This window comes from Schistocerca nitens, unplaced genomic scaffold (genome assembly GCF_023898315.1).
Source record: "Schistocerca nitens isolate TAMUIC-IGC-003100 unplaced genomic scaffold, iqSchNite1.1 HiC_scaffold_385, whole genome shotgun sequence".
Taxonomy (NCBI): domain Eukaryota; kingdom Metazoa; phylum Arthropoda; class Insecta; order Orthoptera; family Acrididae; genus Schistocerca; species Schistocerca nitens.
This window is the reverse complement of record NW_026045919.1, coordinates 748,036-770,490: the sequence shown is the minus strand read 5'-3', so window position 1 is coordinate 770,490 and position 22,455 is coordinate 748,036. Positions and strand designations below refer to the sequence as shown.

Genomic DNA, 22,455 nt, shown 5'->3' with positions numbered 1-22,455 from the left:
AAGGGAGAGAGCATAAAGGGTCATGGATAAAGGGCTACCTTGCGGGACGCCACGTTTAATATCAATGACCTTCGTCAGCTGGCCATTAATGTCAATCTTAGCAGAAATGCCAGTCGTCATATTCTTAAGTACCAGCAGCGCCTTTTCATTAAAACCGAGTCGGCGCAGCAGAAGCTCTAAAAACGAATGGGACACACGATCAAAAGCCTTACTAAAATCAACAAATAAAAGCGCACAGGAAATATTGGTGACAGCGACAATCGACACAATATCACGATACCCCGCCAGAGGCGTCAAGATGGAGCGCCCCGGAAAGCAGCTTTGACAAGGAGTTATCACAGGTGTAAGCAAGAGGGATAGACGTGCATTAACAGCCCTAGCAGCCGTCTTATAATCAAAATTTAAAAGGGTTAAAGGACGAAAGTCACTAGCTGTCTTCAAACCAGCAGCTTTCGGTATCAGGACAACCGTACCTCTCTTGAAATCGGCTGGAATTGAGCCACCATTCAAAATTTCATTTACTATATCCGTAAAAACAGGCCCTATAATAGGCCAAAAGCGAACAAAAAACTCCTTAGGAAGGCCATCCGGACCAGGAGATTTGTGAGATGGTGAACAAGCAATAAAAGCTGAAATTTCGTCTGCAGTAAAAGGAGCTAAAAATTCCGTATTATGGTCCTCTGTTAAAACTGATGGGATAGCAGTTAAAATCTCGTCATTATCAACCGGATCAGAATCAGCCACAGCATATAAGGTCTCATAGTAGCAGGTAAGTTCATGGGTTATTTGATTCTGTAAGGTAAGCCGGCGACCATCAGCTGCCATTAACCACTCGGCCACGACTGCCTGTGGCAATATCGACTTCCGGCAAGTGAAAGTGACATCTTTAGAAGCAATCCGATGGCAGAAAGCGGCGTGGCCTCACTCTTTTCTCTAGTGTTTCCATTGCCAGCACATTAGCCGTTACGAAAGTGTATTAATTTTCGCCCAGACAGGGGCTTGAACCCAACACCCTTTGGTTGAAAACCTAACGCTCTACCGACTGAGCTACCGTACAGCTGCGTGGTGTGCGAGTGATTCACATGTCGTAATTACTGGCTTATGGCTCCAATGGCGACTTCACCGACTTCCCACTGACGCACCGCTGACGCTGCTTTTCTGTCGTCTTAAGCGGTGGACATACTTGCAAGTAGCTGCGAGATCTTAACAAAAGAAACGCTGCACCATTGCTTTTGCCGCACTCGAATGACTGAATTTCGATTCTTAAAAAGAAATGAATGTTCGCTCTGTCCAACACTTCCAAGCACATCTGTGTACTCACAAACTCGGCGTCGGCGCGAGAAAATGACGGGAGCGCACTCGTGGGCCTGCGACGGCTTTCTGCAGTCCCAGCGTCAGTGCGAGGTGAACCGGTAGCCACAGGAAGCAGCGGCCGTTGCGAAACTCAGTATTCTTAAATTTTCGTCTTGTTGAGAGTGGCGTCATTGGTTTGCATCCGCGTTCACGTGTGTGAAAATATTTGCTGCTCTTTACGCAAAATCGCACGCAGCCGGTAGGACTCGAACCTACGCTCCCAGAGGGAATCTGATTTCGAGTCAGACGCCTTAACCACTCGGCCACGACTGCCGGTAGCGCGAGTTCTGCCGACACATGCAACTGCTACCGTTTAAAGCACTGTGGTGTCAGGAAACGGCGTAGTTGCATTCTTTTCCGTAGTGTTTCCACCTCTACTAGACGAATCACTACCAAAGTATTAAAATTTCCGCCCGGACAGGGACTTGAACCCTGGACCCTTAGGTTAAAAGCCTAATGCTCTACCGACTGAGCTATCCGGGCTCACAAGACGTTTGTAAACCTTCCACGATACACAACTGCACATTGACTCATGTCCTTTACTGTTGTGCACTCGCTGCATGGAGCTGTAACTAATAAAACGTCGCCTGGATGCTGTCTACAAACTTATCGTGCTAAGCTCGTAACAGACTATCGAAGAATGCTGACACATGACGCAAGAACAAATTGCAGCAATCGTTACGTCTCATACGTTGGAGCAGAGGATTTACGTGTTCTGTCGACACTCACTGGGCAACTGGAAAATTCACAAGCATTTCGAATGCAATGTTTCCCACGTTTTCGCTCATTTCACGGTTCCGTTGGAGACGTTCTTCACGTCCTGACACAAAAAAGGGAACGCAATAGGTAGGACTTTTTTTTTATTTTCTTGCTTCCCAGGCATTTGCCTACTGTGTTCCTCTTATGGCATGCACTGGACAACCAGAACAGCTACAGGAGGGAGTCATTTTTGTTCTCGGCGGTAGTTACATTATCACAAACTCAGAGCAATTCCATTGGCGTCAGCTTCAAAACGAATGCATGCCGAAACCCGGGATCGAACCAGGGACCTTTAGATCTTCAGTCTAACGCTCTCCCAACTGAGCTATTTCGGCTGACGTTGAACGTCTCTGTTTTGCACGTCTTCGTTGACCTCTGCCCCGTCGCCAATTTCACAGTCATCTTCATCTGATAAGACACAGGGACGCTGAAAGGCGAGCAGCAGATGCAGTGAAGTACCACACACATTTCTTCTGCTTCCATCATCGTAACAAGCAAACACTTCGACTCGATTCATGTAATATTGACTTCGCTGACGCTAGAAAACCTGTGCTATATCGATGCCACGTGCAACTCGTGTGCAAAGAACGAGACACAAGAAGCAGTGAGCCTCTCCAGCGTGTGAGAGGCAGCATCTAGCAGATACACACGGTAAAACATTTGACTTGCGCTAGCTCATAAATTGCTACACGTCATCGTCTGCAAGCTAAAATGGACACATCTGCACTGCCCAGAGAGGTGACACTTGCACTGACACCTGGTGGACGGCTGTGAGACGAGGAGATGAGCTGTGGCTTCTGGGCGCGACTGTAGCGCTGCACCCTGCACATTGCTGGCGATCCACGTGTTTAGTGGAGACGCAACCGCTAGGATGCAGCTGAACGTCCTTCTTCTGAGAGCGAGAAAATTTTCGCAGTCGCCAGGACTCGAACCTACGCTCCCAGAGGGAATCTGATTTCAAGTCAGACGCCTTAACCACTCGGCCACGACTGCTGGTGGCGGAAATGTCTCCCGACAACGGAAACTGCCATCTTTAGAAGCAATCTGATGGCAGAAAGCGGCGTGGCCTCACTCATTTCTGTAAGGTTTCCATTGGCCGTTTCCAAAATGTAATAATTTTCGCCCAGACAGGGACTTGAACCCAGGACCATTTGATTGAGAACCTACCGCTCTGCCGACTGAGCTATGCGGGCCCACGCACGAGCATTATCGTACAGCTGCGTGGTGTCCGAGTGATTCGCATGTCGTAATTGCTGGCTTATGGCTCCAATGGCGACTTCACCGACTTCCCACTGACGCACCGCTGACGCTACTTTTCTGTCGTCTTAAACGATGGACATACTTCCAAGCAGCTGCGAGATCATAAGAAAAGAAACGCTGCACCACTGCTTTTGCCGCACTCGAATGATTGAATTGCGATTCTTAAAAAGAAATGAATGTTCGCTCTGTCCAACACTTTCAAGCACATCTGTGTACTCACGATCTCAGCGACGGCTTTCTGCAGTCCCAGCGTCAGTGCGAGGTCAACCGATAACCACAGTAAGAAGCGGTCGTCGCGAAACTCAGTATTCTTAAACGGAAATTTTCGTCTTGTTGAGAATGGCGTCACTGGTTTGCACCCGCATTCGCCCACGCATGTCACGTGTGTGCGAAAATTTTTGCTCCTCTTTACACAAAATCGCACGCAGCCGGTAGGACTCGAACCTACGCTCCCAGAGAGAATCTGATTTCGAGTCAGACGCCTTAACCACTCGGCCACGACTGCCGCTAGCGCGGGTTCTGCCGACACATGCAACTGCTAACGTTTCAAGCACTGTGGTGTCAGAAGACGGCGTAGCTGCATTATTTTCCGTAGCGTTTCCACCGCTACCAGACGAATCGCTACCAAAGTATTAAAATTTCCGCCGACACAGGGACTTGAACCCTGGACCCTTAGGTTAAAAAGCCCTATGCTCCACCGACTGAGCTGTCCGGGCTCGCACGAGGCTGCGAAACCCCCCACGATACATTCACTCATGTCCTTTACTGTTGTGCAATCGCTGCATGGAGCAGTTACTAATAAAACGTCGCCTGAATGCTGTCTACAGACTTATCGCGCTAAGCTCGTAACACACTATCGAAGACTGCTGACACACGATGCAACAACAAATTACAGCAGTCGTTACGGCTCATACGTTGGAGCAGAGAATTTACGTGTTTAGTCGACCCTCACTGGCCAGTTGGAAAATTCACAAGAATTTCGAATGCAATGTTTCCCACGTTTTCGCTCATTTCACGGTTCCGTTGAAGACCTTCTTCACCACCTGACAGAAAAAGGAAACGCAGTCGGTAGGACTTTTTTGATTCTTTTGCTTCTAAGGGAGTTAGTTGTCTAGTGAGTTCCTCTTATGGCATGCACTAGGCAACCAGAACAGCTACAGGAGAGAGTCATTTTTGTTGTCAGCGGTAGTTGCATTATCGCAAACGCAGAGCAATTCCATGGGCGTCGCATCAAAATGAATACGTGCCGAAACCCAGGATCGAACCAGGGACCTTTAGATCTTCAGTCTAACGCTCTCCCAACTGAGCTATTTCGGCTGACGCTGAGGTTTGCTGTTTGCATGTGTTCGTGAACTCTGTCTCGTTGCCACTTTCACAGTCACCTTCGTCTGATAAGACACAGGGACGCTGAAAGGCGAGCATCCGATGCAGCGAAGTTCCACACACATTTCTTCTGCTTCCATCATCGTTAAAAGCAAACATGTCGACTCGATTCGTGTAATATTGACTTCGCTGAATTCACGTGACGCCACGCTGGCGCTAGAAAACCCGTGCTATATCGATGCCAGGGGCAACTCGTGTGCAGCGAACGAGACACAAGGAGGAGTGAGCCTCTCCACCGTATAAGAGGCAGTACCTAGCAGATACACGCGGTAAAACATTCGACTTGCGTTAGCTCATGAATGGCTACACGTCATCGTCTGCAAGCTAAAATGGACACGTCTGCACTGCCCAGTGAGGCGACACTTGTACTAACACCTGGTGGGCGGCTGTGAGACGGGGAGATGAGCTGCGGCTTCTGGGCGCGACTGTAACGCTGCGCCATGGATCAAATAACACTGCACATTGCTGGTGACCCACGTGTTTAGTAGTGACGCAACTGAACGTTCATCTTGTGAGAGCGAGAAAATTTTCGCAGTCGGCAGGACTCGAACCTACGCTCCCAGAGGGAATCTGATTTCAAGTCAGACGCCTTAACCACTCGGCCACGACTGCTGGTGGCGGAAATGTCTCCCGACAACGGAAACTGCCATCTTTAGAAGCAATCTGATGGCAGAAAGCGGCGTGGCCTCACTCATTTCTGTAAGGTTTCCATTGGCCGTTTCCAAAATGTAATAATTTTCGCCCAGACAGGGACTTGAACCCAGGACCATTTGATTGAGAACCTACCGCTCTGCCGACTGAGCTATGCGGGCCCACGCACGAGCATTATCGTACAGCTGCGTGGTGTCCGAGTGATTCGCATGTCGTAATTGCTGGCTTATGGCTCCAATGGCGACTTCACCGACTTCCCACTGACGCACCGCTGACGCTACTTTTCTGTCGTCTTAAACGATGGACATACTTCCAAGCAGCTGCGAGATCATAAGAAAAGAAACGCTGCACCACTGCTTTTGCCGCACTCGAATGATTGAATTGCGATTCTTAAAAAGAAATGAATGTTCGCTCTGTCCAACACTTCCAAGCACATCTGTGTACTCACAAACTCGGCGTCGGCGCGAGAAAATGACGGGAGCGCACTCGTGGGCCTGCGACGGCTTTCTGCAGTCCCAGCGTCAGTGCGAGGTGAACCGGTAGCCACAGGAAGCAGCGGCCGTTGCGAAACTCAGTATTCTTAAATTTTCGTCTTGTTGAGAGTGGCGTCATTGGTTTGCATCCGCGTTCACGTGTGTGAAAATATTTGCTGCTCTTTACGCAAAATCGCACGCAGCCGGTAGGACTCGAACCTACGCTCCCAGAGGGAATCTGATTTCGAGTCAGACGCCTTAACCACTCGGCCACGACTGCCGGTAGCGCGAGTTCTGCCGACACATGCAACTGCTACCGTTTAAAGCACTGTGGTGTCAGGAAACGGCGTAGTTGCATTCTTTTCCGTAGTGTTTCCACCTCTACTAGACGAATCACTACCAAAGTATTAAAATTTCCGCCCGGACAGGGACTTGAACCCTGGACCCTTAGGTTAAAAGCCTAATGCTCTACCGACTGAGCTATCCGGGCTCACAAGACGTTTGTAAACCTTCCACGATACACAACTGCACATTGACTCATGTCCTTTACTGTTGTGCACTCGCTGCATGGAGCTGTAACTAATAAAACGTCGCCTGGATGCTGTCTACAAACTTATCGTGCTAAGCTCGTAACAGACTATCGAAGAATGCTGACACATGACGCAAGAACAAATTGCAGCAATCGTTACGTCTCATACGTTGGAGCAGAGGATTTACGTGTTCTGTCGACACTCACTGGGCAACTGGAAAATTCACAAGCATTTCGAATGCAATGTTTCCCACGTTTTCGCTCATTTCACGGTTCCGTTGGAGACGTTCTTCACGTCCTGACACAAAAAAGGGAACGCAATAGGTAGGACTTTTTTTTTATTTTCTTGCTTCCCAGGCATTTGCCTACTGTGTTCCTCTTATGGCATGCACTGGACAACCAGAACAGCTACAGGAGGGAGTCATTTTTGTTCTCGGCGGTAGTTACATTATCACAAACTCAGAGCAATTCCATTGGCGTCAGCTTCAAAACGAATGCATGCCGAAACCCGGGATCGAACCAGGGACCTTTAGATCTTCAGTCTAACGCTCTCCCAACTGAGCTATTTCGGCTGACGTTGAACGTCTCTGTTTTGCACGTCTTCGTTGACCTCTGCCCCGTCGCCAATTTCACAGTCATCTTCATCTGATAAGACACAGGGACGCTGAAAGGCGAGCAGCAGATGCAGTGAAGTACCACACACATTTCTTCTGCTTCCATCATCGTAACAAGCAAACACTTCGACTCGATTCATGTAATATTGACTTCGCTGACGCTAGAAAACCTGTGCTATATCGATGCCACGTGCAACTCGTGTGCAAAGAACGAGACACAAGAAGCAGTGAGCCTCTCCAGCGTGTGAGAGGCAGCATCTAGCAGATACACACGGTAAAACATTTGACTTGCGCTAGCTCATAAATTGCTACACGTCATCGTCTGCAAGCTAAAATGGACACATCTGCACTGCCCAGAGAGGTGACACTTGCACTGACACCTGGTGGACGGCTGTGAGACGAGGAGATGAGCTGTGGCTTCTGGGCGCGACTGTAGCGCTGCACCCTGCACATTGCTGGCGATCCACGTGTTTAGTGGAGACGCAACCGCTAGGATGCAGCTGAACGTCCTTCTTCTGAGAGCGAGAAAATTTTCGCAGTCGCCAGGACTCGAACCTACGCTCCCAGAGGGAATCTGATTTCAAGTCAGACGCCTTAACCACTCGGCCACGACTGCTGGTGGCGGAAATGTCTCCCGACAACGGAAACTGCCATCTTTAGAAGCAATCTGATGGCAGAAAGCGGCGTGGCCTCACTCATTTCTGTAAGGTTTCCATTGGCCGTTTCCAAAATGTAATAATTTTCGCCCAGACAGGGACTTGAACCCAGGACCATTTGATTGAGAACCTACCGCTCTGCCGACTGAGCTATGCGGGCCCACGCACGAGCATTATCGTACAGCTGCGTGGTGTCCGAGTGATTCGCATGTCGTAATTGCTGGCTTATGGCTCCAATGGCGACTTCACCGACTTCCCACTGACGCACCGCTGACGCTACTTTTCTGTCGTCTTAAACGATGGACATACTTCCAAGCAGCTGCGAGATCATAAGAAAAGAAACGCTGCACCACTGCTTTTGCCGCACTCGAATGATTGAATTGCGATTCTTAAAAAGAAATGAATGTTCGCTCTGTCCAACACTTTCAAGCACATCTGTGTACTCACGATCTCAGCGACGGCTTTCTGCAGTCCCAGCGTCAGTGCGAGGTCAACCGATAACCACAGTAAGAAGCGGTCGTCGCGAAACTCAGTATTCTTAAACGGAAATTTTCGTCTTGTTGAGAATGGCGTCACTGGTTTGCACCCGCATTCGCCCACGCATGTCACGTGTGTGCGAAAATTTTTGCTCCTCTTTACACAAAATCGCACGCAGCCGGTAGGACTCGAACCTACGCTCCCAGAGAGAATCTGATTTCGAGTCAGACGCCTTAACCACTCGGCCACGACTGCCGCTAGCGCGGGTTCTGCCGACACATGCAACTGCTAACGTTTCAAGCACTGTGGTGTCAGAAGACGGCGTAGCTGCATTATTTTCCGTAGCGTTTCCACCGCTACCAGACGAATCGCTACCAAAGTATTAAAATTTCCGCCGACACAGGGACTTGAACCCTGGACCCTTAGGTTAAAAAGCCCTATGCTCCACCGACTGAGCTGTCCGGGCTCGCACGAGGCTGCGAAACCCCCCACGATACATTCACTCATGTCCTTTACTGTTGTGCAATCGCTGCATGGAGCAGTTACTAATAAAACGTCGCCTGAATGCTGTCTACAGACTTATCGCGCTAAGCTCGTAACACACTATCGAAGACTGCTGACACACGATGCAACAACAAATTACAGCAGTCGTTACGGCTCATACGTTGGAGCAGAGAATTTACGTGTTTAGTCGACCCTCACTGGCCAGTTGGAAAATTCACAAGAATTTCGAATGCAATGTTTCCCACGTTTTCGCTCATTTCACGGTTCCGTTGAAGACCTTCTTCACCACCTGACAGAAAAAGGAAACGCAGTCGGTAGGACTTTTTTGATTCTTTTGCTTCTAAGGGAGTTAGTTGTCTAGTGAGTTCCTCTTATGGCATGCACTAGGCAACCAGAACAGCTACAGGAGAGAGTCATTTTTGTTGTCAGCGGTAGTTGCATTATCGCAAACGCAGAGCAATTCCATGGGCGTCGCATCAAAATGAATACGTGCCGAAACCCAGGATCGAACCAGGGACCTTTAGATCTTCAGTCTAACGCTCTCCCAACTGAGCTATTTCGGCTGACGCTGAGGTTTGCTGTTTGCATGTGTTCGTGAACTCTGTCTCGTTGCCACTTTCACAGTCACCTTCGTCTGATAAGACACAGGGACGCTGAAAGGCGAGCATCCGATGCAGCGAAGTTCCACACACATTTCTTCTGCTTCCATCATCGTTAAAAGCAAACATGTCGACTCGATTCGTGTAATATTGACTTCGCTGAATTCACGTGACGCCACGCTGGCGCTAGAAAACCCGTGCTATATCGATGCCAGGGGCAACTCGTGTGCAGCGAACGAGACACAAGGAGGAGTGAGCCTCTCCACCGTATAAGAGGCAGTACCTAGCAGATACACGCGGTAAAACATTCGACTTGCGTTAGCTCATGAATGGCTACACGTCATCGTCTGCAAGCTAAAATGGACACGTCTGCACTGCCCAGTGAGGCGACACTTGTACTAACACCTGGTGGGCGGCTGTGAGACGGGGAGATGAGCTGCGGCTTCTGGGCGCGACTGTAACGCTGCGCCATGGATCAAATAACACTGCACATTGCTGGTGACCCACGTGTTTAGTAGTGACGCAACTGAACGTTCATCTTGTGAGAGCGAGAAAATTTTCGCAGTCGGCAGGACTCGAACCTACGCTCCCAGAGGGAATCTGATTTCAAGTCAGACGCCTTAACCACTCGGCCACGACTGCTGGTGGCGGAAATGTCTCCCGACAACGGAAACTGCCATCTTTAGAAGCAATCTGATGGCAGAAAGCGGCGTGGCCTCACTCATTTCTGTAAGGTTTCCATTGGCCGTTTCCAAAATGTAATAATTTTCGCCCAGACAGGGACTTGAACCCAGGACCATTTGATTGAGAACCTACCGCTCTGCCGACTGAGCTATGCGGGCCCACGCACGAGCATTATCGTACAGCTGCGTGGTGTCCGAGTGATTCGCATGTCGTAATTGCTGGCTTATGGCTCCAATGGCGACTTCACCGACTTCCCACTGACGCACCGCTGACGCTACTTTTCTGTCGTCTTAAACGATGGACATACTTCCAAGCAGCTGCGAGATCATAAGAAAAGAAACGCTGCACCACTGCTTTTGCCGCACTCGAATGATTGAATTGCGATTCTTAAAAAGAAATGAATGTTCGCTCTGTCCAACACTTCCAAGCACATCTGTGTACTCACAAACTCGGCGTCGGCGCGAGAAAATGACGGGAGCGCACTCGTGGGCCTGCGACGGCTTTCTGCAGTCCCAGCGTCAGTGCGAGGTGAACCGGTAGCCACAGGAAGCAGCGGCCGTTGCGAAACTCAGTATTCTTAAATTTTCGTCTTGTTGAGAGTGGCGTCATTGGTTTGCATCCGCGTTCACGTGTGTGAAAATATTTGCTGCTCTTTACGCAAAATCGCACGCAGCCGGTAGGACTCGAACCTACGCTCCCAGAGGGAATCTGATTTCGAGTCAGACGCCTTAACCACTCGGCCACGACTGCCGGTAGCGCGAGTTCTGCCGACACATGCAACTGCTACCGTTTAAAGCACTGTGGTGTCAGGAAACGGCGTAGTTGCATTCTTTTCCGTAGTGTTTCCACCTCTACTAGACGAATCACTACCAAAGTATTAAAATTTCCGCCCGGACAGGGACTTGAACCCTGGACCCTTAGGTTAAAAGCCTAATGCTCTACCGACTGAGCTATCCGGGCTCACAAGACGTTTGTAAACCTTCCACGATACACAACTGCACATTGACTCATGTCCTTTACTGTTGTGCACTCGCTGCATGGAGCTGTAACTAATAAAACGTCGCCTGGATGCTGTCTACAAACTTATCGTGCTAAGCTCGTAACAGACTATCGAAGAATGCTGACACATGACGCAAGAACAAATTGCAGCAATCGTTACGTCTCATACGTTGGAGCAGAGGATTTACGTGTTCTGTCGACACTCACTGGGCAACTGGAAAATTCACAAGCATTTCGAATGCAATGTTTCCCACGTTTTCGCTCATTTCACGGTTCCGTTGGAGACGTTCTTCACGTCCTGACACAAAAAAGGGAACGCAATAGGTAGGACTTTTTTTTTATTTTCTTGCTTCCCAGGCATTTGCCTACTGTGTTCCTCTTATGGCATGCACTGGACAACCAGAACAGCTACAGGAGGGAGTCATTTTTGTTCTCGGCGGTAGTTACATTATCACAAACTCAGAGCAATTCCATTGGCGTCAGCTTCAAAACGAATGCATGCCGAAACCCGGGATCGAACCAGGGACCTTTAGATCTTCAGTCTAACGCTCTCCCAACTGAGCTATTTCGGCTGACGTTGAACGTCTCTGTTTTGCACGTCTTCGTTGACCTCTGCCCCGTCGCCAATTTCACAGTCATCTTCATCTGATAAGACACAGGGACGCTGAAAGGCGAGCAGCAGATGCAGTGAAGTACCACACACATTTCTTCTGCTTCCATCATCGTAACAAGCAAACACTTCGACTCGATTCATGTAATATTGACTTCGCTGACGCTAGAAAACCTGTGCTATATCGATGCCACGTGCAACTCGTGTGCAAAGAACGAGACACAAGAAGCAGTGAGCCTCTCCAGCGTGTGAGAGGCAGCATCTAGCAGATACACACGGTAAAACATTTGACTTGCGCTAGCTCATAAATTGCTACACGTCATCGTCTGCAAGCTAAAATGGACACATCTGCACTGCCCAGAGAGGTGACACTTGCACTGACACCTGGTGGACGGCTGTGAGACGAGGAGATGAGCTGTGGCTTCTGGGCGCGACTGTAGCGCTGCACCCTGCACATTGCTGGCGATCCACGTGTTTAGTGGAGACGCAACCGCTAGGATGCAGCTGAACGTCCTTCTTCTGAGAGCGAGAAAATTTTCGCAGTCGGCAGGACTCGAACCTACGCTCCCAGAGGGAATCTGATTTCAAGTCAGACGCCTTAACCACTTTTTTTTTTTTTTTTTCATTTTTTTTTTTTTTACTTCAGACGCCTTAACCACTTTTTTTTATATATTTTTTGTCTTTTACCACTTTTTTTGACTGCTCTACCACTTGGTGTGCGTGAAAGCCAGGGATCCTAACCACTTTTTTGTTGTTTTTTTTTCCATACCATAGTAATGACCCAGGGCAGCTCGGTGGAGGCGTGTTGGGCAGGGGTCGAATCCCGAGGCCTGGCCATGACGTCTCCTCCTCCCTGCACTGAAGCACAGTCGCACCAAGACGTAGTAATTGTCCTTGGTTCAGAGTCTTAGGATACTTATAGGTGGACACGGGGGTTATGATGCGTCGTCTATCCAAACAGGTAAAAGCTTGGCAGGAAGGCAAAAGAACTAAGAACTAGCGAGAATGTCTTCCGTATCATGAAGTGAGATCAGTATGCCCCTATACCGGTGCCATTAATGCATCTGGCGCAGGAATGATCAATAGAAGTGGAAACTTAACCAATCCCCTGCTTTTCGAAAACAATACTAAGCATATTCGCAAAGTCCCTTTTAAGATGTGGGAAAGATTTTTGCGTCCAGTACTCATGAAGCATGTAACCAATAAACGAAATAAAATCGGAAATACCATCACCATCAACCACTGCAAAAATGTAACGGCCAAGAAGCCACATAATGGTGTTGTTCTTTGTCCGTGGATAAAAAACCGTGTCCGGCCAGCAGAGGATATCAGTTGTAAATGCCGATTCCGAACTCCTGGTGAGTAACGCCAATTGTCGGCGCAGCCAGTACCACATGCGAAGACGGTCAGCGCAGGTAAACCGGTGTGGGAGCGTATCAACACAACCACACGTTTGACAAAGCGGAGAGACACATAAACCTATACGATGAAGGCGTTCGTTCGTAGGAATCAGCTGATTAACCACCTTATACCATAGGGAGGCAACAGTTGCTGAATGAACGGGTAAGCTAATATTCGTCCATATGTTACGCCAATTAAAACGGGGATACTGCAAAACAATCGGGTTGGAAGAAAAAGACCTGTGCCATTTGGCAAGCAGTGTTCGCGTAGTAAAAACAGGACGACGTTGTAAGTGGAGATCCAGGTAACTAATCTCAATGTAGAAGTCCCGAACATGTCGTAGCTTCGCATTTAGAGACCCTACGTTAATAGGCGGTGACAAGCTCGCAGGACGAACGACATGGAGTAATCGCGAAGTAACAGTCGGGGACTCAGAAAATAAAAGATGGAGGGTTCGCTTAACATAAAGGGCAGCAGCCTTGACACGGACATCGGTGAACGACAAGCCGCCCTCAAGACGCGGCTTCGTAAAAACATCACAACGTAATTTAAAAATGTGCCCCCGCCAAATATATCTGTTAATAAGCTGGACCATTTTTGCACCCTGCATTCGGGGAAGCGGAAACAACTGAGCAACGTAATATACTTTACATAAAACATAAGTGTCTAATACACGCTTTTTTTGCAGTAGCGGTATCGAACGCCATGAGTGTTCGAATAAAACACCTTGAAGCTTGGAAATGGCCACTTGCCAATTTTTTGCAGCCATACGAAGAGGACACCGTTCAAGATAGATACCTAAATGTGTATGGTGTTCAACAGCCATAACCCACGGAATAACCACACGTTCAAAGCCCCGCAAATTCAGGAGTTTGCTTTTACGGGGGTTAATACGAGAACCTGAGGCTGCGGAAAATTTATCTAGTTCCATCTTCAACAGCGGCACTTCTGCGGCGGAACGAAGCAAAACAACCAAATCATCAGCATAAGCTGTTGCTGTCTGGGTAACCCCAGAGATCGTAAGACCACGAAGTGTCAAGTTGAGACGTGTGAGGAGTGGTTGAAGGGAGAGAGCATAAAGGGTCATGGATAAAGGGCTACCTTGCGGGACGCTACGTTTAATATCAATGACCTTCGTCAGCTGGCCATTAATGTCAATCTTAGCAGAAATGCCAGTCGTCATATTCCTAAGTACCAGCAGCGCCTTTTCATTAAAACCGAGTCGGCGCAGCAGAAGCTCTAAAACGAATGGGACACACGATCAAAAGCCTTACTAAAATCAACAAATAAAAGCGCACAGGAAATATTGGTGACAGCGACAATCGACACAATATCACGATACCCCGCCAGAGGTGTCAAGATGGAGCGCCCCGGAAAGCAGCTTTGACAAGGAGTTATCACAGGTGTAAGCAAGAGGGATAGACGTGCATTAACAGCCCTAGCAGCCGTCTTATAATCAAAATTTAAAAGGGTTAAAGGACGAAAGTCACTAGCTGTCTTCAAACCAGCAGCTTTCGGTATCAGGACTACCGTACCTCTCTTGAAATCGGCTGGAATTGAGCCACCATTCAAAATTTCATTTACGATATCCGTAAAAACAGGCCCTATAATAGTCCAAAAGCGAACAAAAAACTCCTTAGGAAGGCCATCCGGACCAGGAGATTTGTGAGATGGGGAACAAGCAATAAAAGCTGAAATTTCGTCTGCAGTAAAAGGAGCTAAAAATTCCGTATTGTGGTCCTCTGTTAAAACTGATGGGATAGCAGTTAAAATCTCGTCTTTATCAACCTCATCAGAATCAGCCACAGCATATAAGGTCTCATAGTAGCAGGTAAGTTCGTGGGTTATTTGATTCTGTAAGGTAAGCCGGCGACCATCAGCTGCCATCAGACCATCAATCAATACACGTCGACGGTTCTTTTGGTGACGAAACAGATGGTACATAGAAGTCATTTCATGTGCTAAGATGGACGGTGGTTTAGATTTAAGCTTCAATCCTTCCATCTGCAGTCGTTTAATACTAAGGAGCTTGGCTTTAATTTTCCGAATCTCAGAAAGGTGGGCACATGTCATTCTAGAAGTATCATAAAGTTCGCGAAGCACCGAATAATAATACTCAAAAGTCAGTTTCAGATCTCGCGCTCTTTGATAACTGTAGGACATTAAAGTGCGACGTAGTTTTGGCTTCGCACAGTGGATCCACCAGTGAAGCTTTGACGGATAGTATCGCAGAGAACGTAAACACATGTCCCACGCCATCTGTATTAGAGGTTCGATGTCAGGGTCATCGAGCAAGGAGACATTTAATTTCCACAGCGGCCGATAAAGTTTAAGAGGCTGACGCTCCAAATTAATTATAACCGCAAGGGCACAATGATCCGTAAAACTGGCTGGAATAACATCTACATTTAAAACAGAAGCACTAAGGGGATCAGAAATATACAATCGGTCAAGGCGACTACTAGAGGTGGCAGTAAAAAATGTAAATTTAACTAAAGTGGGGTGTTTAACCTCCCACGCATCGCGTAGTCGTAGTTGACGTACAAGAGAATGCAGCTCGAAACAATAATTAAAATGAGGGGATTGGTCCTTAGCTTGTAATACACAATTAAAATCACCCCCCAATATCAAAGTCGCAGGATTTTTGCGTAAAAGATAAATCAGATCCTCTTTATAAAAACGAGACCTTTCCTGCCGTTTGCTGGAACCAGAGGGGGCGTAAATATTAACCAAGGTTGTGTCAAATAACCGACAACCAATACCCCTTCCCGAGTCTAAGAGCTCAATTTCGGTAACGGGGATACCGTCACGAATTAGTAAGGCAGTACCTGTGGAAAACTCAGGCGCAAAATTTATAATAGTGCGAAAGCCAGGAACAAACAGGTGTGCAACGGAGACTTCCTGCAGGAAAACAACATCAGCTGCAGAGTCATAAATAAACTGCTGCAGAGACGCTAACTTCAGAGCAGATTGAATGCTATTGATATTTAAGGTAATAAACGTGTACGCCTGCAACATCAACCAAAAAAGAGAAAACGAACCCTAATTACACCACATGAGAAGCAACTACATCCACATCATCAACATCAGACATGGCAGAGGGTGATCGCCCGGAATCAACGGAATCAGAGTCATCCTTTGCATGCTTGTGTTTTTTCCGCACCGCGTGAAGATTGGGGGGCACTTTCACCCGACGGCGTATCTGATGCACACCAGTTTCAAGAGCAGGTGGAGTGGGGGGTTCGAGATCAGGCACATCAACCAAGGCATCCGAAGGAGTAGCAGGGCAAGAGGAATCAGAAGAAGGAGCCAACAAGGGGAAAACTGCATCAGGAACATCGGCACAGGCATCAGAAGGTGTAGGGATGGGATGTGTAGGAGGTGGAGAGATAGGTTCGGAATCCGCTGAAGCGGAGCGCGCAGTACTAGGAGCGATTTTCCGACAAACAGCTGGCTGCACCGAAGTGTCGTCAACATGTTGTGATGCCTGTGTCAGGGGGGATGTCAACACCACCTCGACCGAATGTTGTGGCTCGTGCGCCGACGGTGGGGCAGCAAGTTTGACGTCATCAGGCAATGCAGGAGACACAGCGGGAACAGAATCCGAAACAGGCATGGGAGATTCCGGAATGCTCTCGTCGGATTCGCAAACCGGCTGCATAACAGCAGCTTCATCATCAGTGCTACCGGTATCACTAGCACGACGGCGTTTGTTATTGGAAACAGACGGGATCGGTGTAGGAGCAGCCGATACATCTGGGCGAGTGGGTAACGGGGGAAAACCTGCATCAGAGGAGGGTGTCACCCGTTGTGAAGAATCTACTGCAGGAGGCTGACAAGAAACAGTGGAGGAAGCTGCTGGCACAAGATCGGCAACCGTTAATTTGCGGCGTTGTGCTAGCCCATTTTGAAGCACAAACACCCGCTTAGGGCAATTAGCACGAACATGACCATTCTCATTACATAGAAAACACGTACCAACTTGCCCCTCATAAGTAAGATGAGCACGATAACCACATACAACCAGATGGGACGGTATATTCGACTTAATATGCATTTCAACCGATCTGACACCATTATAACATTGCAGCTTATGTTGTGCAGACCAACGTTCATTTCGAATTGACCGAACAGTACCATAACCAAGCAAAGCGTCCTTGAGATAACTGTTTTCAACTTCAGGGGGTAAATTATAAACCCGAACTGTGGTATACGTAATTTCAGCATTTGAAACAGTAACACTGCTAACAGAACCATCTCTATGACGGAACGACACTTGCTCACCATGTTTAAGTAAAATCCTATCTAGCAAAACCGGGTTCAACAATTTCACAAAAAAGCAGTACAGTTCTGTATCAAAATACGCCGTATGTACCTGGTCCGATGTTATGCCAATCGTATCCACAATCCATTCGTGAATTTCCAACGAAGTTGGTTGCACATTCCTGGTGGCCTTGTTAAACTGAAAACTGAGAGTACACTTCCGCGGAAACAACCGGGAAGCCATAACACTTAACTAATGCGGCAAAAGCCGCTATACAACACACGACACAAAACAAACGTTAAGGCGACGAAACAACGAAGAGAAGAAGACAAAGAAACGTCACACACAGAAAGTAAATAGTCACAACCCAAGATAACGGCGGATCGAATACACAGCACGTCCGATCGCTGTCGCGTCTCAAGCGGAACTGTGCCACTCGGCCACGACTGCTGGTGGCGGAAATGTCTCCCGACAACGGAAACTGCCATCTTTAGAAGCAATCTGATGGCAGAAAGCGGCGTGGCCTCACTCATTTCTGTAAGGTTTCCATTGGCCGTTTCCAAAATGTAATAATTTTCGCCCAGACAGGGACTTGAACCCAGGACCATTTGATTGAGAACCTACCGCTCTGCCGACTGAGCTATGCGGGCCCACGCACGAGCATTATCGTACAGCTGCGTGGTGTCCGAGTGATTCGCATGTCGTAATTGCTGGCTTATGGCTCCAATGGCGACTTCACCGACTTCCCACTGACGCACCGCTGACGCTACTTTTCTGTCGTCTTAAACGATGGACATACTTCCAAGCAGCTGCGAGATCATAAGAAAAGAAACGCTGCACCACTGCTTTTGCCGCACTCGAATGATTGAATTGCGATTCTTAAAAAGAAATGAATGTTCGCTCTGTCCAACACTTTCAAGCACATCTGTGTACTCACGATCTCAGCGACGGCTTTCTGCAGTCCCAGCGTCAGTGCGAGGTCAACCGATAACCACAGTAAGAAGCGGTCGTCGCGAAACTCAGTATTCTTAAACGGAAATTTTCGTCTTGTTGAGAATGGCGTCACTGGTTTGCACCCGCATTCGCCCACGCATGTCACGTGTGTGCGAAAATTTTTGCTCCTCTTTACACAAAATCGCACGCAGCCGGTAGGACTCGAACCTACGCTCCCAGAGAGAATCTGATTTCGAGTCAGACGCCTTAACCACTCGGCCACGACTGCCGCTAGCGCGGGTTCTGCCGACACATGCAACTGCTAACGTTTCAAGCACTGTGGTGTCAGAAGACGGCGTAGCTGCATTATTTTCCGTAGCGTTTCCACCGCTACCAGACGAATCGCTACCAAAGTATTAAAATTTCCGCCGACACAGGGACTTGAACCCTGGACCCTTAGGTTAAAAAGCCCTATGCTCCACCGACTGAGCTGTCCGGGCTCGCACGAGGCTGCGAAACCCCCCACGATACATTCACTCATGTCCTTTACTGTTGTGCAATCGCTGCATGGAGCAGTTACTAATAAAACGTCGCCTGAATGCTGTCTACAGACTTATCGCGCTAAGCTCGTAACACACTATCGAAGACTGCTGACACACGATGCAACAACAAATTACAGCAGTCGTTACGGCTCATACGTTGGAGCAGAGAATTTACGTGTTTAGTCGACCCTCACTGGCCAGTTGGAAAATTCACAAGAATTTCGAATGCAATGTTTCCCACGTTTTCGCTCATTTCACGGTTCCGTTGAAGACCTTCTTCACCACCTGACAGAAAAAGGAAACGCAGTCGGTAGGACTTTTTTGATTCTTTTGCTTCTAAGGGAGTTAGTTGTCTAGTGAGTTCCTCTTATGGCATGCACTAGGCAACCAGAACAGCTACAGGAGAGAGTCATTTTTGTTGTCAGCGGTAGTTGCATTATCGCAAACGCAGAGCAATTCCATGGGCGTCGCATCAAAATGAATACGTGCCGAAACCCAGGATCGAACCAGGGACCTTTAGATCTTCAGTCTAACGCTCTCCCAACTGAGCTATTTCGGCTGACGCTGAGGTTTGCTGTTTGCATGTGTTCGTGAACTCTGTCTCGTTGCCACTTTCACAGTCACCTTCGTCTGATAAGACACAGGGACGCTGAAAGGCGAGCATCCGATGCAGCGAAGTTCCACACACATTTCTTCTGCTTCCATCATCGTTAAAAGCAAACATGTCGACTCGATTCGTGTAATATTGACTTCGCTGAATTCACGTGACGCCACGCTGGCGCTAGAAAACCCGTGCTATATCGATGCCAGGGGCAACTCGTGTGCAGCGAACGAGACACAAGGAGGAGTGAGCCTCTCCACCGTATAAGAGGCAGTACCTAGCAGATACACGCGGTAAAACATTCGACTTGCGTTAGCTCATGAATGGCTACACGTCATCGTCTGCAAGCTAAAATGGACACGTCTGCACTGCCCAGTGAGGCGACACTTGTACTAACACCTGGTGGGCGGCTGTGAGACGGGGAGATGAGCTGCGGCTTCTGGGCGCGACTGTAACGCTGCGCCATGGATCAAATAACACTGCACATTGCTGGTGACCCACGTGTTTAGTAGTGACGCAACTGAACGTTCATCTTGTGAGAGCGAGAAAATTTTCGCAGTCGGCAGGACTCGAACCTACGCTCCCAGAGGGAATCTGATATCAAGTCAGACGCCTTAACCACTCGGCCACGACTGCTGGTGGCGGAAATGTCTCCCGACAACGGAAACTGCCATCTTTAGAAGCAATCTGATGGCAGAAAGCGGCGTGGCCTCACTCATTTCTGTAAGGTTTCCATTGGCCGTTTCCAAAATGTAATAATTTTCGCCCAGACAGGGACTTGAACCCAGGACCATTTGATTGAAAACCTACCGCTCTGCCGACTGAGCTATGCGGGCCCACGCACGAGCATTATCGTACAGCTGCGTGGTGTCCGAGTGATTCGCATGTCGTAATTGCTGGCTTATGGCTCCAATGGCGACTTCACCGACTTCCCACTGACGCACCGCTGACGCTACTTTTCTGTCGTCTTAAACGATGGACATACTTCCAAGCAGCTGCGAGATCATAAGAAAAGAAACGCTGCACCACTGCTTTTGCCGCACTCGAATGATTGAATTGCGATTCTTAAAAAGAAATGAATGTTCGCTCTGTCCAACACTTTCAAGCACATCTGTGTACTCACGATCTCAGCGACGGCTTTCTGCAGTCCCAGCGTCAGTGCGAGGTCAACCGATAACCACAGTAAGAAGCGGTCGTCGCGAAACTCAGTATTCTTAAACGGAAATTTTCGTCTTGTTGAGAATGGCGTCACTGGTTTGCACCCGCATTCGCCCACGCATGTCACGTGTGTGCGAAAATTTTTGCTCCTCTTTACACAAAATCGCACGCAGCCGGTAGGACTCGAACCTACGCTCCCAGAGAGAATCTGATTTCGAGTCAGACGCCTTAACCACTCGGCCACGACTGCCGCTAGCGCGGGTTCTGCCGACACATGCAACTGCTAACGTTTCAAGCACTGTGGTGTCAGAAGACGGCGTAGCTGCATTATTTTCCGTAGCGTTTCCACCGCTACCAGACGAATCGCTACCAAAGTATTAAAATTTCCGCCGACACAGGGACTTGAACCCTGGACCCTTAGGTTAAAAAGCCCTATGCTCCACCGACTGAGCTGTCCGGGCTCGCACGAGGCTGCGAAACCCCCCACGATACATTCACTCATGTCCTTTACTGTTGTGCAATCGCTGCATGGAGCAGTTACTAATAAAACGTCGCCTGAATGCTGTCTACAGACTTATCGCGCTAAGCTCGTAACACACTATCGAAGACTGCTGACACACGATGCAACAACAAATTACAGCAGTCGTTACGGCTCATACGTTGGAGCAGAGAATTTACGTGTTTAGTCGACCCTCACTGGCCAGTTGGAAAATTCACAAGAATTTCGAATGCAATGTTTCCCACGTTTTCGCTCATTTCACGGTTCCGTTGAAGACCTTCTTCACCACCTGACAGAAAAAGGAAACGCAGTCGGTAGGACTTTTTTGATTCTTTTGCTTCTAAGGGAGTTAGTTGTCTAGTGAGTTCCTCTTATGGCATGCACTAGGCAACCAGAACAGCTACAGGAGAGAGTCATTTTTGTTGTCAGCGGTAGTTGCATTATCGCAAACGCAGAGCAATTCCATGGGCGTCGCATCAAAATGAATACGTGCCGAAACCCAGGATCGAACCAGGGACCTTTAGATCTTCAGTCTAACGCTCTCCCAACTGAGCTATTTCGGCTGACGCTGAGGTTTGCTGTTTGCATGTGTTCGTGAACTCTGTCTCGTTGCCACTTTCACAGTCACCTTCGTCTGATAAGACACAGGGACGCTGAAAGGCGAGCATCCGATGCAGCGAAGTTCCACACACATTTCTTCTGCTTCCATCATCGTTAAAAGCAAACATGTCGACTCGATTCGTGTAATATTGACTTCGCTGAATTCACGTGACGCCACGCTGGCGCTAGAAAACCCGTGCTATATCGATGCCAGGGGCAACTCGTGTGCAGCGAACGAGACACAAGGAGGAGTGAGCCTCTCCACCGTATAAGAGGCAGTACCTAGCAGATACACGCGGTAAAACATTCGACTTGCGTTAGCTCATGAATGGCTACACGTCATCGTCTGCAAGCTAAAATGGACACGTCTGCACTGCCCAGTGAGGCGACACTTGTACTAACACCTGGTGGGCGGCTGTGAGACGGGGAGATGAGCTGCGGCTTCTGGGCGCGACTGTAACGCTGCGCCATGGATCAAATAACACTGCACATTGCTGGTGACCCACGTGTTTAGTAGTGACGCAACTGAACGTTCATCTTGTGAGAGCGAGAAAATTTTCGCAGTCGGCAGGACTCGAACCTACGCTCCCAGAGGGAATCTGATTTCAAGTCAGACGCCTTAACCACTCGGCCACGACTGCTGGTGGCGGAAATGTCTCCCGACAACGGAAACTGCCATCTTTAGAAGCAATCTGATGGCAGAAAGCGGCGTGGCCTCACTCATTTCTGTAAGGTTTCCATTGGCCGTTTCCAAAATGTAATAATTTTCGCCCAGACAGGGACTTGAACCCAGGACCATTTGATTGAAAACCTACCGCTCTGCCGACTGAGCTATGCGGGCCCACGCACGAGCATTATCGTACAGCTGCGTGGTGTCCGAGTGATTCGCATGTCGTAATTGCTGGC

At 48.6% G+C, this 22,455-nt stretch overlaps 23 non-coding genes across 23 annotated transcripts; all 23 read right to left on the bottom strand.

Annotated features, from left to right (window-relative positions):
- Window positions 1-1,544: 1,544 nt before the first annotated feature.
- Trnas-cga (transfer RNA serine (anticodon CGA)) lies at window positions 1,545-1,626 on the bottom strand. The gene has a single exon. It is a non-coding gene; the product is annotated as a tRNA-Ser (tRNA).
- Window positions 1,627-1,763: 137 nt separating this feature from the next.
- On the bottom strand, window positions 1,764-1,836 carry Trnak-uuu (transfer RNA lysine (anticodon UUU)). Its single transcript has one exon. It is a non-coding gene; the product is annotated as a tRNA-Lys (tRNA).
- A 538-nt stretch (window positions 1,837-2,374) lies between these two features.
- Trnaf-gaa (transfer RNA phenylalanine (anticodon GAA)) lies at window positions 2,375-2,447 on the bottom strand. The gene has a single exon. It is a non-coding gene; the product is annotated as a tRNA-Phe (tRNA).
- Window positions 2,448-3,023: 576 nt separating this feature from the next.
- On the bottom strand, window positions 3,024-3,105 carry Trnas-uga (transfer RNA serine (anticodon UGA)). Its single transcript has one exon. It is a non-coding gene; the product is annotated as a tRNA-Ser (tRNA).
- A 690-nt stretch (window positions 3,106-3,795) lies between these two features.
- Window positions 3,796-3,877, bottom strand: Trnas-cga (transfer RNA serine (anticodon CGA)). Its single transcript has one exon. It is a non-coding gene; the product is annotated as a tRNA-Ser (tRNA).
- A 739-nt stretch (window positions 3,878-4,616) lies between these two features.
- On the bottom strand, window positions 4,617-4,689 carry Trnaf-gaa (transfer RNA phenylalanine (anticodon GAA)). The gene has a single exon. It is a non-coding gene; the product is annotated as a tRNA-Phe (tRNA).
- A 596-nt stretch (window positions 4,690-5,285) lies between these two features.
- On the bottom strand, window positions 5,286-5,367 carry Trnas-uga (transfer RNA serine (anticodon UGA)). The gene has a single exon. It is a non-coding gene; the product is annotated as a tRNA-Ser (tRNA).
- A 710-nt stretch (window positions 5,368-6,077) lies between these two features.
- On the bottom strand, window positions 6,078-6,159 carry Trnas-cga (transfer RNA serine (anticodon CGA)). The gene has a single exon. It is a non-coding gene; the product is annotated as a tRNA-Ser (tRNA).
- Window positions 6,160-6,296: 137 nt separating this feature from the next.
- On the bottom strand, window positions 6,297-6,369 carry Trnak-uuu (transfer RNA lysine (anticodon UUU)). Its single transcript has one exon. It is a non-coding gene; the product is annotated as a tRNA-Lys (tRNA).
- A 538-nt stretch (window positions 6,370-6,907) lies between these two features.
- On the bottom strand, window positions 6,908-6,980 carry Trnaf-gaa (transfer RNA phenylalanine (anticodon GAA)). Its single transcript has one exon. It is a non-coding gene; the product is annotated as a tRNA-Phe (tRNA).
- Window positions 6,981-7,556: 576 nt separating this feature from the next.
- On the bottom strand, window positions 7,557-7,638 carry Trnas-uga (transfer RNA serine (anticodon UGA)). The gene has a single exon. It is a non-coding gene; the product is annotated as a tRNA-Ser (tRNA).
- A 690-nt stretch (window positions 7,639-8,328) lies between these two features.
- Trnas-cga (transfer RNA serine (anticodon CGA)) lies at window positions 8,329-8,410 on the bottom strand. Its single transcript has one exon. It is a non-coding gene; the product is annotated as a tRNA-Ser (tRNA).
- Window positions 8,411-9,149: 739 nt separating this feature from the next.
- Trnaf-gaa (transfer RNA phenylalanine (anticodon GAA)) lies at window positions 9,150-9,222 on the bottom strand. The gene has a single exon. It is a non-coding gene; the product is annotated as a tRNA-Phe (tRNA).
- Window positions 9,223-9,818: 596 nt separating this feature from the next.
- On the bottom strand, window positions 9,819-9,900 carry Trnas-uga (transfer RNA serine (anticodon UGA)). The gene has a single exon. It is a non-coding gene; the product is annotated as a tRNA-Ser (tRNA).
- Window positions 9,901-10,610: 710 nt separating this feature from the next.
- Window positions 10,611-10,692, bottom strand: Trnas-cga (transfer RNA serine (anticodon CGA)). Its single transcript has one exon. It is a non-coding gene; the product is annotated as a tRNA-Ser (tRNA).
- A 137-nt stretch (window positions 10,693-10,829) lies between these two features.
- Window positions 10,830-10,902, bottom strand: Trnak-uuu (transfer RNA lysine (anticodon UUU)). The gene has a single exon. It is a non-coding gene; the product is annotated as a tRNA-Lys (tRNA).
- A 538-nt stretch (window positions 10,903-11,440) lies between these two features.
- On the bottom strand, window positions 11,441-11,513 carry Trnaf-gaa (transfer RNA phenylalanine (anticodon GAA)). Its single transcript has one exon. It is a non-coding gene; the product is annotated as a tRNA-Phe (tRNA).
- Window positions 11,514-18,356: 6,843 nt separating this feature from the next.
- On the bottom strand, window positions 18,357-18,438 carry Trnas-cga (transfer RNA serine (anticodon CGA)). Its single transcript has one exon. It is a non-coding gene; the product is annotated as a tRNA-Ser (tRNA).
- Window positions 18,439-19,177: 739 nt separating this feature from the next.
- Window positions 19,178-19,250, bottom strand: Trnaf-gaa (transfer RNA phenylalanine (anticodon GAA)). The gene has a single exon. It is a non-coding gene; the product is annotated as a tRNA-Phe (tRNA).
- Window positions 19,251-19,846: 596 nt separating this feature from the next.
- Trnas-uga (transfer RNA serine (anticodon UGA)) lies at window positions 19,847-19,928 on the bottom strand. Its single transcript has one exon. It is a non-coding gene; the product is annotated as a tRNA-Ser (tRNA).
- A 690-nt stretch (window positions 19,929-20,618) lies between these two features.
- Window positions 20,619-20,700, bottom strand: Trnas-cga (transfer RNA serine (anticodon CGA)). The gene has a single exon. It is a non-coding gene; the product is annotated as a tRNA-Ser (tRNA).
- Window positions 20,701-21,439: 739 nt separating this feature from the next.
- Window positions 21,440-21,512, bottom strand: Trnaf-gaa (transfer RNA phenylalanine (anticodon GAA)). Its single transcript has one exon. It is a non-coding gene; the product is annotated as a tRNA-Phe (tRNA).
- A 596-nt stretch (window positions 21,513-22,108) lies between these two features.
- Window positions 22,109-22,190, bottom strand: Trnas-uga (transfer RNA serine (anticodon UGA)). The gene has a single exon. It is a non-coding gene; the product is annotated as a tRNA-Ser (tRNA).
- Between the last annotated feature and the right edge of the window lie 265 nt (window positions 22,191-22,455).